The 16,476-nt window shown below is 37.7% G+C and overlaps 1 protein-coding gene across 1 annotated transcript in view; it reads left to right on the top strand.

Annotated features, from left to right (window-relative positions):
* The window catches only part of Anks1b (ankyrin repeat and sterile alpha motif domain containing 1B), an 895,075-nt gene that overhangs the window by 90,279 nt on the left and 788,320 nt on the right, over positions 1-16,476 (top strand). Inside the window, exon 3 of the mRNA XM_048357586.1 lies at positions 3,646-3,802. The gene's annotated coding sequence lies outside the window, so the exon portion shown is untranslated. The remainder of the gene's footprint in view (positions 1-3,645; positions 3,803-16,476) is intronic.

Raw genomic sequence — 16,476 nt, forward strand, 5'->3', positions numbered from 1 at the left:
ACTTTTTATGCCAAGTATCTGAGTGTAGTCAATATGTTCATTTGTTGACACTTCAAATAAGATACAAAAATCAATCTAAATAAAAATAAAGCATAATACTACTCAGTTGGTATTTTAGTATTGACTTAGCTCCTAATTTATCATGGACAGTATCTGAAATTTAATTCAATTTTAGCAAGCCTATATAAAAAGGATACTCAGCTCATATTATTTGTGGTATATATCTTGGACATATCAAAAATGATAAGTCACCCTTTGATCAGAGGTATAACTATTTTGCTTATTAGTTTGTTTATATTAGTGACATTAACATTTGGATTTAGGGTCTCACACTTGCTAAACAGGGGCTACCACTTGAGACATAACTCCAGCCTCCTTTTCTATTAGTTATTTGCCTCTCGGCAACAAATGGGGATTATGTGTGTTTTTGTTACTATTCTGTTCTTTTTTTTTTTTTTTTAATAACGTACCAAGATTCAATCAGGTACCATTTACCCTGATAATTTCATCTACTTTGAATTACTTCCAGAAGTGATCTCCCAAAGATATCTCCCATCTCTAATAACAGGAGTTAGATTAAGTTTCCCTATTCTTAATATTTCATAATGAGGACCAAACACATGAACCCTTTGGGGGTACACTCAAGCCATATTCAAACCATAGCAGAAGGAATCACTTTATAGAAGTTTTAGAATTATTTTTATTTGCTTATCATGGGCAAATGAAATTAAAAACATTTCTTGTAATTATAATTTGGAGAAATTTATTAATGTAGTTTTACCAGCCTCCTTTGCTGTTATTTTATATCTAAAATGCTGAAGCATTTCAGTTAAAAAAATTACTGGAATTGTTAACATGGCACTAGTCTGTCTTGAGAATACTTTTTGGTAGTATATCATTCTGCATTATTATTATATTAAACCGTATGAATTTTGTTTGTATGTTAGTACTGGGGCTTAAACTCAGGGCCTCATGTTCTCAGTTGGCTTTATTTTGTTCAAGGGTAGTATTCTATCACTTTAGCATAGCTTCACTTCTGGCTTTATGGAGATGAGAGTCACATGGACTTTTCTGCACAGATTGTCATTAAACTGTGATCCTCAGATCTCAGCTTCTTGAGTAGCTAGAATTATAGCAGTGAGCTGCCAGTGTCTGGTTATATTAATAATATCTGAAAGAGAGATGGAGGTTATTTGATTTGCCTCAAGGTAACCAACTTCATAACTAGTACAGAACTGGGACTTTAAGCCAGATCTTCTGGTTCTTAGATGCTTTTGCTACTTAAAAGTAGTAACTGAATCCTCGTTACCTCAGTATCTTAAAATGGAAGACTTTATATAACAGTGCTTTATAGAGACGAAGAGAATGATGTGAACTTCCGATTCTTCAGGTTCTTATTTATTTATGTATTTATTTGTTCATTTGTTTGTTATGTTTTTGTGCTTGTCTTGGGACTTAAATTTGGGGCCTGAGCACTGTCCCAGAGCTTTTGTGCACAAGGCTCACACTCCACTACTTGAACCACAACTCTGCTTCCAGATTTTTGGTAGTTAATTGGAGATAAGAGATTCACATATTTTCTTGCCTAGGCTGGCTTTGAACTGTGATCCTTAGATCTCAGCCTCCTGGGTAGGTAGAATTACAGGTGTAAGCCACTGGTGGCTGGGTCACTTAATCTTATTTATTTATTTTCAAAGTAAAGTACAGAAGGGTTACAGTTTTGTACATAAGGCAGTGAGTACATTTCTTAGCAAACTTGTGATTTTCTGTAAGCATTTTTATATTTAAAGGATTTTGTTTTACTTGGGACTAGTGTTATTAATATAGTGTTTTGCTATTTATAAAGTGACTTGTCTTTTGTTATCTCATTTATTTTATTAGACTTTAGTAGCATGCATTGTCATTATTACAATGTTTTTTAAGAAAAACAAAAGGAAATGAGACTAAATTTTTCCATAGTCACAACGTTAATTTGAATAGCTGGGACTCAAACACAAAACAAGTTTTTTAAAGTAATAACTGGCTTTAAAAAGACATGCTAAGATAAAAGTATGTCTTACTTTTTCAGAAATATAATCATTAGAAACATTAGGTATCTGTTGAACTTTCTTAATATATTTCTGTCAATCTTTAGGATTTCATACATGTACCAATTGAGTACACTGTTTAGGTTACATTTTTATCATTTTGTAAAATGACGTTATTTTGTTTAATATGTAAGTGTATCTTGTGATCTATCAGAAGTCCAGCTTTGATATACCCAGATTTTCTGTTTTTCTCATTTATGACTTGCAGAGCCTTAGTTTTGTAAAAAATATATTTTCTGTTATAGTTATCCTATTGATTTTTACATAAGAAATGTTAGAATACACTATAATTGTGTGTGTGTATGTATGTAAGTGTGTCTGAGATTTCACTTAAGAATTAGAATTTGTGTCCAACATACCCAAATGAAAATAGTTTTTGTTTAGAGTTCCTTTTTTGATTCTTGTATAAAAAGTTCACTATTAATTCTTTCTAGGATTGTTTTAATTAAAGAGTTTTACTTTGAGGGTCAAAATGCAGCCAAGTATTTACGGCATATCTTACAAAATTAGAAAATGTAGGGAAGAAGGGGCTGGGAGACAGGGCTGAGACACACTGTATTCTTAAGATGCTTTGTTGAGCTGGGAACGGGTGGCTCATTCTTGTACTACTAGCTACTCAGGAGGCTGAGATCTGAGGTTCACTGTTCAAAGCCAGCCAAGGCAGGAAAGTCTGTGAGACTCTAATCTCCACTAAAGTACCAAAAAAAGCCATTAGTTGAGCTATAGTTCAAGTAGTAGAGTGCTAGCTTTGAGCAAAGTAAGCTCAGTGATAGTGCCCAGGCCCTGAGTTCAAACCCCAGGATCAGCATTTCCTCCACCCTCTCCCCACAAAAATGCTTTGTTGAATGGCAACTACTTTGTACAAGTACTTAACGATAATAAGAGAGTTTACTTTGTAAGCCTGGTGGAGCATGAATGTGGAATCCTCAGATAGGTGTGATTTGACTATGTGTTGAAATTGCATCAGTGGCAGAACTTGTCTCAAATGAATTTTCCCTCTTGAAATCATCCTTTAGGCTTAGAGGAGAAAGGGTAATGCAACATATGGTGACATACATTTAAAGTGTGTTATATGCCATGACTGAAAGATAATTAACCTTTTTAATTTTTAACCCTGACCTAATATTACCTTTGGCTTATTAGGGACCCTTACATACACATCTGTTTTTCTCTATTTATATAATCTTTCTACAGGAATGACATAGAATTTTCCTAAATACCTCTTAGTGTGTGTGTGTGTGTGTGTGTGTGTGTGTGTGTGTGTGTGTGTATGTATGTGTGTATGTGACTCATTGGATTAATGAAATAAATATGTTTTACCCAAATGATTTCCAGGTAGTAGTTCATTGGTCAGTATAAAAAGTGTGTGTGTGTGTGTGTGTGTGTGTGTGTGTGTGTGTGTAGTAAGTAAAAAATTGTGTTGGCCCAATTTTATGATTTAGTACCTTGAATTATTCTTTAAATACCAGCCAGCCTCTAATATACTACCATAATGTGTTGTTCAGCATGTTTTCTTTTATGTTGTGTTCTTTTATTTTTTTTGTTTTCTTTTTTCTAGGGACATAGTTCTCAAACTACTTCAATATGAGGCATCAACAAATGTAGCAGACAACAAAGGTTATTTTCCTATTCATTTGGCTGCCTGGAAAGGAGATGTGGAAATTGTGAAAATTCTTATTCATCATGGACCATCACATTCCAGAGTCAATGAACAGGTGCACTTGTCAACTATTTGTTCAGCCTATAATTTATTGAAGTGTTTTGTTAAGGCAAAGCCACATTAAAAAATTACTTTTATTGTTACTCTGCCCCAAACATTTGTACTGCTGAATTTCCTAAAGGAGAAATTTGAAATGCTCAAATATTTGAGCATGGTACATAGGCACTAAGCCAGGCATTTGTGAAGATATGATTTCAATGAGAGAAAGCCCACTTAAAGGAAGCAGTTGCAGTATTTTTACCTGCCTTATATAATCATCTATTTTATCACTGTTGAATATTTAAAGCTAGAACAGCATTTACATTTGTAATGAGAATTAGAGTGTTCCTTAATAAAATTTTAAATGTGAAAACAATTATGATAGCTATGACTTGCATAATGCTTTACCATTTACATAACACCTTTATAGTTAAATACACCTTTTGCAAATCAAAATGCAAAATGCATGTATACAGTTAGCAGTCACGTATTAAGTTAAACATTTTTGTACTCCCTCCCTCCTTATCTCTCTTTCTCCCTCTTTCCCTCCTCCCCCATTTTCATATACATACACAAACACACAGAAGAAATTCAGCAAAATCACAGAACAGTATGATGTTGACAAATTCAAAGTACTTACAAGAGAACATATTATATTATCCATAGTGGACATATTTAAAAAGAAATGCCTTTCCCAATATTGAAACATATAAAATCAGAAATTCAAGAAAGTAAAATATGGCCTCCTAATACAATATGATACCAAACATCTTGAGCTGTGTGTGCCCCCTGCTGTTTCCATTTTGTAAAACTATATTTGAAAACCAGCATGCAGTCCAATAATTGAATTACAACCATGGCATTAAACTGCAGGTTGGCAGTTGTCCAGTATCAATGCAAGTAGGTTACTGTAGGGCAAGTATGATTAGCATATTATCCAAATAAATATAAGCTTTGCAGAAACTTGACTGAAATTCAGACTAAAGAATAAGATTATACTAGCTGTAAATGGCAAAGGAAAGAAAAAAAAATAGTTGTTTTTTTTCCCAACCAAACACAATCTTGAATGGTCTAGTCAAGAAAAAAATTAGTTGGAAAAGTATCTTTCTAATTTTCATCACAATGAAAATTTGTGTAAGTTTACAAAACTGTAGAACTTTACAATAAGAAAACACTAATTCTTTTTTGTTTTTAAATGAAAGACATGGCTATGTTTATCTCAGATTATGTTAAAGGAAAATTTATGAGGATTCTATTCCTGAGAAAACCAAAATTTATCACTTACAGGATGAGCCATCTGGTGGTTATTCTTAAAATTGTCTGAATGACGCAAAGCAAAATTGAAATAATAAAACAGGAAAGTAAAATCAAGGTTAAAGAAGAGAATGCTTTTAAATGACATGAAAATAAGGAAAAATAGTATTCATTTATATTTGAAAATTAAAAAATTCAAATGATTGCTCAGTTGATGTTATTTTGGTTATTGAACAGATAAATTATAAAAATGTCTTTTCAAGGAAATTGAAATTCAAAGAGGTGTTGCTTTTATTATACTTTTATTCCTTTGTGTTGTATATCCTACTGACAGCAAGTTACACAGTTTCTCCAGATTTTAATGTATATATATACATATACATACATATATATATATATATATATATATATATATATATTTGCCAGTCCTAGGGCTTGAACTCAGGGTCTGAGCACTGTTCCTAACTTCTTTTTGCTCAAAGGCTAGCACTCTACCACTAGGCCATATTCCCAGCCCCATTGTCATTCTTTAATAAGTATTTTTTTTTTTTGCTATATATATTCTCTTTCAGTGGTGGCATAGCTCTCCATACCATTTTTCCTAAAAGTTTCTGATGAAGGAATGTACATTTTATAAATAAAAATTTTAAATGATAAGCCAATCATTATTAAAGTATTTTTACATGAAAAAGTCTTCTTAGTTCTAAAAATAATCCTCTGAAGTAATAATATCATTCCCATTTTAATGAGAAATCAGTTAAGCTAAATTTTCTCAGGCCACATGTTATTAGTGAATAAAAATGACACACATCCAAGCCCTTTGCCTTTAGGGCTCTACACAGTATCATACTGGTATTTTCATCCTGTCTTATCTGTTATGGAATGTTTACTATCTGCTACACATTGTGTAAAGTGTTTCATATGCATTGTCTGAGTAAGCTCTATTACAGCCAGATGAGGTAGATAATTATCCTCCTCCTTTATCTATGGGAATACAGCCTTAGAATGCAGCTACTTAGAATTCCAGTCCATATTTGAACACATGATTGTCAGATCCATGGGTCAATCTCTTAACAATACATTATATTATGATTTTGAAATTATGTACCAAATCCAGGGTTTCTTCCTGATTTTTGAAAGTTATCTTTGTTTATCCAATAGTGTTACCTTATTCATGAGAGATATATTCCTATACCCATAGTGGATGCCTGAAATGACAATGTTAGCAAACTTTGTTTATACTATCGTTTTTCCTGTATGTCCTGCAGCTACATAATACCAATCTCTCCTACTAGCAATGCTGTTTCTCCTTTGAATCATTGCTGTCTCTTATGCTTTGGGATCTTACGCTTTAAGTTCTATGTACCACAAGAATTGATTTGATAACTGAGATGGCCACTGTGTAACCCTAGTAGTAGATACAGTGTGAACACACTGGACAAAAGGATGATTCATGTTCTGGATGTGATAGGTGGGATGCTGTAAGATTTCATTATGCTGCTTAGAACAGGGCACAAATCAAAACTTAGGAGTCATTTATTTCTGGAATTTTCCATTTAATACATTCACAACTTGATTGACTACATGTAATTGAAACTGCAGATAGAGAAACCATAGATAAGGGAGACCACTGTACAGATTTCCTTTAAAAATAAAGCTATTTTATACCTTAATGTTTGAAGTTTTCAAATCATTTTATATGCTTTTTATTTCTAAACCACATTGTAACATTTATAGAGAAGGTAATGTTCTTACTAGTACAGATAAGAGATTTGGAGAGATCAGTCATTTGCGGTTGGTAGTAAGTTGCACATTAGTATTTCAATCTTAAATTCGGTTACACCATTCTATTCTGTTACAATTGGTAGTTAACTTTGAGTGATAATTTTGGAAAACAATGACACTTTTCAGATTATGTTAGTTTGTTTTTTCTTTGGCCCTGGGGCTCGAACTCTGGGTCTACCTTCTGTCCCAGAGTCTCTTCTTGCGCAAGGCTAGTGCTCTACTACTTGACCCACAGTTCCACTTCCTTTTTCTAAGTAGTTTATTGTACATAAAAGTCTCACAGACTTTTCTGCTCAGGATGGCTTTGAACTGTGATCCTCAGATCTCAGCTTCCTGAGTAGCTAGGATTACAGGAATGAGCCACTTGTTCCCAGAAGACTATAGTTTTTATAATTGTCACATACTCCCTATATTTTGCAGCAGATTTATTTCCTTTTGTTTGGTGATAGTCGTGTTCTATGTACACTCATCTTTCCTTCACTTTCCCTTTGTTTTATCTATTTATAAAAACCTATTTTAACATTGTAGCAAACATCAGAAAATCTGTATCTCAAAAATACATTACCTTTTCCATATACTGAACATTGTATTAAGTGTTTCACTTTGAAGTAAATATATTTTTGTCAGCCATTTTTTTGTCCTGCTACACATTGTCTAAGGGTGTCCTGATTTGTCAGAGAACACCAATTTAGTTAAAAAAAACTAAAAAATGCTTAAGAATGTTTTGTGTAGATTTATTAACAATTTTTAATCAGTGCTCTATCACAGCTTATTTCAGATTAGATGGCTTTATTTTTAGACTAGTGACTGTGGATGTAAGTACACAATCATCTCTTTGTAGAAAAACCACAGTGGTCTCCACTGGTATGACAGTTCATATATATGTTGATCATTGATAAAAATAGGTCTAGAATATTGAAGTAACTTGTCTTGGGATTTGAACAATGCTAATTGATAACATTAGAAAAACTTTCAATTTTGCTCTTGTATTTTCATAGACTGAGAAGTATAAAAATAGATCTTTGAGGGATTATTACTTCATAATTAGCTTTTCTTTTTTCAGAAGGTACTGTAGTTAGAAAAATGAAATTCAACTAGATGGGTCAGGACATATATTCGATGCCGTATTTTCATGCTATAAAATGATATAGTGTATAAAGTATAACACCTACTATGCTGGAGACCTCGGATCAACCCCCTAGGAGACCTCGGATCAACCCCCTACAACTACAAGCAAGGAAGCAAACAAACAGCAATTATGACAACAACAACAACAACAATAACACATCAGAGCATAAACCTATATGTGATCACTATCTATGAGGAAGATTATAGGAACACAGTCAAACAATGTATAAGAATTATTCTTGCCAGGCAGCAATTGTTCCTGCCTGTACTCCAATTTAGGAAACCCAGATCTGAGGATCAAGGTTTGAAGTCAGTTGGGGAAGGAAAGTGTATAACACTTATATTCAGTTAACCACCAAAACACCAGATGTGGAGCTATGGCTGAAATAGTAGAGTGCTAGCCTTAGCACAAAAGCTTAGGGACAATTCCCAAGCCCAATTAAGTCACACTACGGTCACCAAAATAAAAATAAATAAATAAATAACTTCCCACATACAAAAAAAACTGTAAGGAATAGTTTTTTTTTCTGTGAATTTGGCTCCCCACTACCTTCTTTTGATGGCAGAAACACAAAGAAGCCTTTCTTAATGTACTCCCTAAACCTTGCTATTCTTTTTAAGTTTTTATTTTTTTTTATTTATTTTATTTTATTTTTTTAATTTTTTTTTATTATCAATTGAACATAAATTTTTTTTTACAAGGTGCTGTGCAAAGAGGGTGCAGTTACATAGTAGGGCAGTGTGTACATTTCTTGTGATATCTTACAACCTGTTTTCCCATCCCTTGTCTAGGTCAGGTAGACCCATATGCAGTATACAATGTATCAAGCACATAAACAGTGTTCACAGACTTGGTCTCTACTGTCTCTCCATCTCCCTTTGTTAACAGTCATATATCAGGGAGATCATGCCCCTTTGTTTTCTGTGTTCTAGGCTTGTCTCACTCAACATTATTTGTTCGAGTTCTGACCATTTCCCTGCGAATAACAATATTTCACCATTCCTAATCGCTATGTAGTATTCCATTGTGTATAAGTACCATATTTTTTGGATCCATTCATCTGTGGAGGGGCATCTGGGTTGTTTCCAAATTTTGGCTATTGTGAATTGTGCTGCGATAAACATGGAAGTACAAATGTCCTTTTGATATCTTGGGTTTTGCTGTTTAGGATAGATGCCTAGGAGTGGTATGGCTGGGTCATAGGGTAGGTCTATATTGAGCTTTTTGAGAAACCTCCATACTGTTCTCCAAAGTGGCTGTACTAATTTGCACTCCCACCAACAATGGAGAAGGGTTCCTCTTTCCCCACAGCCCCTCCAGCATTTGTTGTTTCCTGAGTTCAGAGTATAGGCCATTCTAACTGGGGTGAGGTGGTATCTCAGGGTTGTTTTTATTTGCATTTCCTTTACTAGCAGGGATGTTGAGCATTTCCTCATGTGTTTCTTTGCCATTTTTATATCTTCTCTTGTGAAGTCTCTCTTTAGCTCTTTTGCCCATTTCCTAATAGGTTTATTGGGCTTGGAGGGGCTTAGTTTTTTGAGTTCTCTGTAGATGACAGATATCAGGCCTTTGTCTGTTGCTGTGCTGGTAAATATCCTTTCCCATATCGTTGGCTGTCTTTCTATTTTGGTGGCTATGACCTTAGCTGTGCAGAAACTTTTTAATTTGTAGTAGTCCCATTTGTCAAGTCTTTCCCCTATTTGTTGTGCGCCTGGGACTCTATTCAGGAAGTTCCTTCCTGTGCCTATAAGTTCTAGTGTCTTTCCTACTCTGTCCTTCAGTAGTTTCAAGGATTCAGGTCTGATGTTGAGGTCCTTGATCCATTTTGAGTTGATCTTGGTGCATGGTGATAGGCTTGGGTCTACTTTGAGTTTTCTGCATATGGCTGCCCAGTTCTCCCAGCACCAGTAGTTGAAGAGGCTATGTTTATTCCATTGTATGTCTTTAGCTCCTTTGTCGAATATCAGTTGGCTGTAAGAGTGCGGTTTTATTTCTGGGTCTTCAATTCTAATCCACTGGTCTTCCGATCTGTTTTTATACCAATACCATGCTGTTTTTGTTATGATGGCCTTGTAGTAGAGCTTGAAGTCTGGTATGGTGATACCTCCTGCACTATGTTTTTTGCCTAGAATTGCTTTGGCTATTCTAGGTTTTTTGCTGTTCCATATGAATTTATGGATTGGTTTCTCTATTTCAGTGAAGAATGTGGCTGGGATTTTGATAGGTATTGCATTGAATTTGTATAACAATTTGGGCAGTATGGCCATTTTCACTATATTGATTCTGCCTACCCATGAGCATGGGAGGTCTTTCCATCTCCTTGTGTCTTCTTTGATTTCCCTTATTAGATTTTTGTAGTTTTCATTGAATAGGTCCGTCACGTCCTTGGTTAAGTTGATCCCTAGGTACTTTATTCTTTTTTTGGCTACTGTAAATGGAATTGTTTCCATAATTTCCTTTTCTGTTTGTCTATTGCTGGTGTACAGAAAAGCTGCTGACTTTTGTGGATTGATTTTGTATCCTGCTACTTTGCCAAATTGGTTTATTAGATGTAGGAGTTTGGGTACTGAGTTTTTTGGGTCCTTGAGATATAAGATCATGTCGTCTGCGAATAGGGATAACTTGATTTCTTCCTTGCCGATGTGGATCCCTTTGATGTCCTCCTCTTGCCTTATTGCTATGGCTAGGGATTCCAGTACTATGTTGAACAGAAGTGGGGAGAGTGGGCATCCTTGTCTTGTTCCTGTGTTTAGGGGGAATGATTTAAGTTTCTCTCCATTTAATATGATATTAGCAGTTGGTCTGTTGTATATGGCTTTTATTGTTTTGAGGAATGTTCCATCTATTCCTGTTCTCTCCAAAGCTTTTAATAGGTATGGATGTTGTATTTTGTCAAAGGCTTTTTGGGCATCGACTGAGATAACAATGTGATTCTTGATTTTAGTTCTGTTTATGTGGTGAATTACATTGATTGATTTACGGATGTTGAACCATCCTTGTGACTGAGGGATGAAGCCTACTTGGTCATGATGTATGATATTCTTGATCACTTTCTGGATCCTGTTAGCTAATATTTTATTGAGGAGCTTTGCATCTGTGTTCATTAGTGATATTGGTCTGTAGTTCTCTTTTTTTGTTGGATCTTTGCCTGGTTTGGGGATGAGTATGATATTAGCTTCGTAGAATGAGTTCGGGATTTCTCCCTCCGTTTCTATTTCGCGGAAGAGTTTGAGGAGTATTGGAGTTAGCTCCTCACTAAAGGTTTTGTAGAATTCATTGGTGAATCCATCTGGGCCTGGGCTTTTCTTAGTAGGGAGGTTCTTGATTACCTCCTGTATCTCACCCTAAGTTATTGGTTTATTTAGTTGATTTATTTCTTCTTGGTTCAGTTTGGGCAGTTTGTACTTCTCTAAGAATTGATCCATTTCTGTAAAATTATTGTTTTTTATTGAGTAGAGGTTTTGGAAATAGCTCCTTATGATTGTTTGAATATCGTGTGTATTTGTTGTAATTTTTCCTGTGGAGTCCCTGATTTTACGAATATGAGTCTCTTCTCTTCTTTTTTTGTGAGTCTTGCAAGGGGTCTGTCAATTTTGTTTATTTTCTCAAAGAACCAGCTTTTAGTCTTATTTATTTGTTGAATGGTCTTTCTATTTTCAATCAGATTTATCTCTTCTTTAATCTTTGTGATCTCTCCCCTCCTAGTCGTTTTAGATTCTGTCATTTCTTGTTTCTCCAGTTGTTTTAGTTTCTTCGTGAGGGTATTCACCTGCTCTGCTTCCATTCTTTTAATGTGGGTACTGAGTGCAATGATCTTGCCCCTCAGTACTGCCTTAGCTGTGTCCCATAGGTTTCTTTGTGATGTGTTTTCTTTGTCATTGTGGCTTATGAATTCCTTGATTTCATCTTTAATTTGATCTGTGGCCCAAGTGTTGGATAGCAGCGTGGGGTTTAGCCTCCAAGAGTGTGTATAGGCTCTGTGGTATCCTTTGTTGTTGAGGGTTACCTTTAATCCACTGTGATCAGATATAATACATGGGATGATGTCAATTCTTTTGTATTTGCTGAGGTTCTTTGTGTGGGCTATGACGTGGTCTATTTTGGAATATGATCCATGGGCTGCTGAAAAGAAGGTGTATTGGGTCTCTGTAGGGTGGAAGGTTCTATATAGGTCTGTTAGATCCATTTGGGCAATGGTGTTATTTAGGTCCTCAGCTCCCTTACTAATCCTCTGGGTGTTGGATCTGTCTCTTGGAGAGAGAGGAGTATTAAAGTCACCCACTATGATTGTGTTTGCATCTATCTTGCTCTGTAATTCTGTGAGAATTTGCTTGACATATGTCGGGCCTCTTTTGTTCGGTGAGTATACATTTATCACCGTGATGTCTTGATTCTGGATTTTTCCTTGTATCAATATGTAGTGTCCTTCTTTGTCTTTTTGAGTGGACTTTAAAGAGAAATCCAGCTTGTCTGAGATCAGAATGGCTACACCTGCCGTTTTGGTGGGTGCATTTGCTTGGTAGATCTTGCTCCATCCTTTCATTTGAAGCCTGTTTTTGTCCCTTGCTGTAAGGTGGGTCTCTTGTAGACAACAGATGTCAACTTTTTGCTTGCGGATCCATTCTGCCAGTCTGCTCCTCTTGATCGGGGAGTTTAAGCCATTTATATTTAAAGAGATCAAGGATAAGGGTGTTTTTTCTCCTTCCATTTTCTTGTTGGGCTGTTTTTTCCTGTTGTTTTTTTTTTTTCTTCTTGTCTTTAGTGAGCTGGTCTTTCTGCTGGACTTTGGCTATTGAAGTTTCTTTCTGATTCTGTCTGTGTGTCTTTTACGATCTCTGTTGGGTGGGCTTCCCCTCTTAATATTCGCTGTAGGGCTGGTTTTTTATTCACATACTCCTTTAGCTCCTCTTTGGTGTGGAAAGATCTGGTTCTCCCTTCGAATGTGAACTCCAGTTTCGCTGGATATGTGATCCGAGGTTGTAAATTGTTATTCTGAAGTACTTGGATGGTGTTCTTCCACTCACTTCGAGCTTGGTAAGTTTGTGTGGATAAGTCGGATGTTATTCGAATCCTCTTCCCATTGAAAAAAGTTTCCTTCTTCGCTTTGGCTGAATTCAGAATTTGCTCTTTAATCTTGAGGTCTGTAGTCTTGAATATTATGTGCCTTGGGGTGGTTTTCCTGGGGTCTGGCCTGCCAGGTGTCCTATAGGCTTCGGTTACCTGGATGGGGTCCCCTGTGAGATTGGGGAAGTTTTCTGCAATAACTTTATTGAGAACATGATTAAGCCCTCTGCTCTGATATTCGGCTCCTTCTTCTATTCCAATTATGCGCAGATTATATCTCTTGTCTTTGTCCATTAGTTCCTGGATTAATCTTCCCTGAAGCTTCACCTTTTCTTGGAGTGTGGTCATTTTCTGGTTGTTGTCAGCTGCTTCATCGTCCAGGCGAGAGATTCTGGATTCCATATGGTCCACTCTTTGTGTTATGGTTTCAATTGCGGAGTTTATGGATGTCAGAGAGCTATTCATGGTTGTCATATCAGCTCTGATCGTGGAAATTTCTTCCTTTAAAGAGTTGTATTTTTTTTTTTTTTTTTTTTTTTGGCCAGTCCTGGGCCTTGGACTCAGGGCCTGAGCACTGTCCCTGGCTTCTTCCCGCTCAAGGCTAGCACTCTGCCACTTGAGCCACAGCGCCGCTTCTGGCCGTTTTCTGTATATGTGGTGCTGGGGAATCGAACCTAGAGCCTCGTGTATCCGAGGCAGGCACTCTTGCCACTAGGCTATATCCCCAGCCCATAAAGAGTTGTATTTTAAATCTATTTTTTCATGCATTTCAATTCTCAGGGTGTGGAGATTTTCTTTAAAGGCGGCTTGCATTGTATCCATTTTTGCTTCCATTTCTTTAAACGAGGCTTGCATTGTATCCAGTTTTGCTTCCATTTCTTTCTTGGCTTCCTGGGTGTCCTTCCAGATTTCCGCTCTAAACTCCTGGAATTGTTTTCTGATTTCATTTCTGACGGTTTCGATCATTCCTGTTAACATGTCCTCATTTGCTTTTTTATTCTCCATCTCCTCTCCAGTCGTGCTGCTTTTTGAAGCTGGCGAGTTGGCTTGTCCTTTGATGAACTGAGTTATGTTTCTTTGTGATTTGCGCATCTGGAAGTCTGTGTAGATCTTCCCTCCCTTCTGTGTAGGCGTATGTGCGGCAGCAGGTGCTGTCGCTGTGGCCCCGCCCACCAGTGCAGGGCACGCCTACCAGAGCGGGCGCTTTCGCCGGGGCCCCGCCCTCCTGTGCACTGTGAGTCCCCCTACAACAGGCACTTAAGTGGGGTCTGCCTCCCAGAGCGAGCCCTGGGTTGTTGGGTTGTGCTTGCGCCCTCCCGCGAGTCCGTTGGGGGGGGGGAGGCAGTATGTGTGGGGCCCAGTGGGATCGACTGTCCGGGTGTGGCTTGGCACTCTCAGACCTCGCCTCCGCTGCGAGGAGGGGGAACGAGATCAGGCTCAGGTGACCCTGCTGGGCTGGTATTGCCCACCAGCGCCTGTGATTTTAGTTGTAAGAGTCTGCAAGGTCTAGGCGCCTCGGGTGGGGCTTGCCCTGCCGGCCGTCCCCGGCCCCTGTTGGGAAGGGGACGGGGCCGGTTCTGCCAGTTCAGGAACCTTTGGGGGCTTGGGGCTGTTCCACCCTTCCCCTGCTAGACTGGCTTCCCAGCGCCTGATGGGAGCTTCCCGCCTGATTTGGGGGTCCTTTGTTCCCACGGGAGTGGGGAGGGGGAGGGAGGGAGCTATAGCTTCTTTGTCGGGCTTGGGTCTCCCGTTGGGGGAAGGGATTATGGGGGACTCACTTTTGCTGCTTTGTGTGTGTGTCCCGCGCCGCCGTTGGCCCTTCGGGGGTTGGCGAAGTGTCGTGGTGGCTCCCCCGTTCCCTCTTTCTGCCGCGCTGGGTTCCCTTGTCCGAATCCGGTGTGGACCCGAACTTCTCGTCGCTGCCGGGTGTGTCTTGGTCCGCACCCTGCTTTGTGTCCGTGGGGTCTCCCGCTATATGGATTCTGCGCTCCTGGCAACCTGTCTGCCGATCGCCGGGTTTCCCTTTCCCAGCCTGACCCTGTTTGGGCCAGGGCCGGCTGGTGGGGGGAGGGTGCCCCGATTAATCTCCGGCTCCGTGTAGGTTTTCGGTTCTTCTTTTTTGCTCCTTTTTGTTTTCCTGCGTTTCTCCACTGCTTCTGGATGCTGGTTTTGCTGGGTTCTTGGTGGAGTGTTGGGTGTTGGAGTTCCCAGCTCGCTATTCAGTTGGTGCGAGTCGGGGTGCCTCCCTATTGTTTCGGCGCCATCTTTCTCTCCTCCATGGTCTTTTTAAGTTTTTAAATCTTTTCTCTAGACTCTCAATTTATTGGTCTGTATTCTTTTATCATTCAGAGTAAGCTTGAGATGCCTTCTAGGAGATTAAAATATACTTGGGTTGAATTTGCCTTGTCCTTTTTGGGTGGTAATTGCTATCTGAGCAGCTACTTCCTACCATCTCAGTATTTTGGGGATAAGATCTTTAGAGATTTTCCTTTTTGGATCACTAATTTCTACCGGTTCTTCTTTGGCCATATAGCAATGTATAGCAGGCAGTGTAAGATAGTGGAAAGAGCATGACTTTTAGATTTGGACAAATATAGGTGTCAAAGATGCCAAGTTCTGCCAGACATGTAGTGTAACCTTTTTGAATCTTTGTTGTATTGTATATGGAATAGAGATAATACTTGCCTTGCAGGATTGTTGTAATAATTCAGTGAGAAAATATATGTAAATTTTCCACCAATGGAAAAGTACCATTTTTTTTGTAAGTGGCATGTGTATTGATTAAGAGCATTACTTTGGGTCTGGGCTAGTTGGTTAAAATCCTGGACCATGATTGAGTGCCTGTGTAATCAAAGTCTTGGTATTCTATGACTCAGTGCCTTAGTTTCTTCATATCTAAAATGGAGATAATGATAATAATGGTATCTATCTCCTTTTGAGGATTACATGAATTAACATGTATGAAATGCAACCTTGTCTGATTCCTAATGTTACATAAAGTGATGACTGTGATAATGCAGGTGCTCATTCTTTCCAGAGCATTCACTTAGGATTGTTCTATTTTTGTTGTTAAAATTTCTTGTTGACATTTTTTTTTGATGCCTTATAGTCAGGATCAGATGGTTGCTTTCTCTTCATTGTCAAGACCTCATCTCCTATGCTGTCAGCCCAAATGGTCTGAAGAATTGATCTGCCTCTGGACTGGGTTCTTTATATTAATCTTGCTGAATTTGTAGGAAAATCTCATTGATTTTTCAACAAAAATTTTATATGCTACATAGGTAGTACTGTGATACTGTGATACTGGTAACTTGTCTGGGCATGGGACTTAAATCTGACTCTTAATCCATAATTATGTTTCAGAAAAGGACTCTTAGATCTTCCAGCCAGATTGTCCTCTCTGTCATTGCAAAGAGGAAAAATAATAATTTTTATTTATTTTTACTGCATTCTCTTTT

The sequence above is a fragment of the Perognathus longimembris genome, chromosome 1 (assembly GCF_023159225.1).
Source record: "Perognathus longimembris pacificus isolate PPM17 chromosome 1, ASM2315922v1, whole genome shotgun sequence".
In the NCBI taxonomy this organism is placed as follows: domain Eukaryota; kingdom Metazoa; phylum Chordata; class Mammalia; order Rodentia; family Heteromyidae; genus Perognathus; species Perognathus longimembris.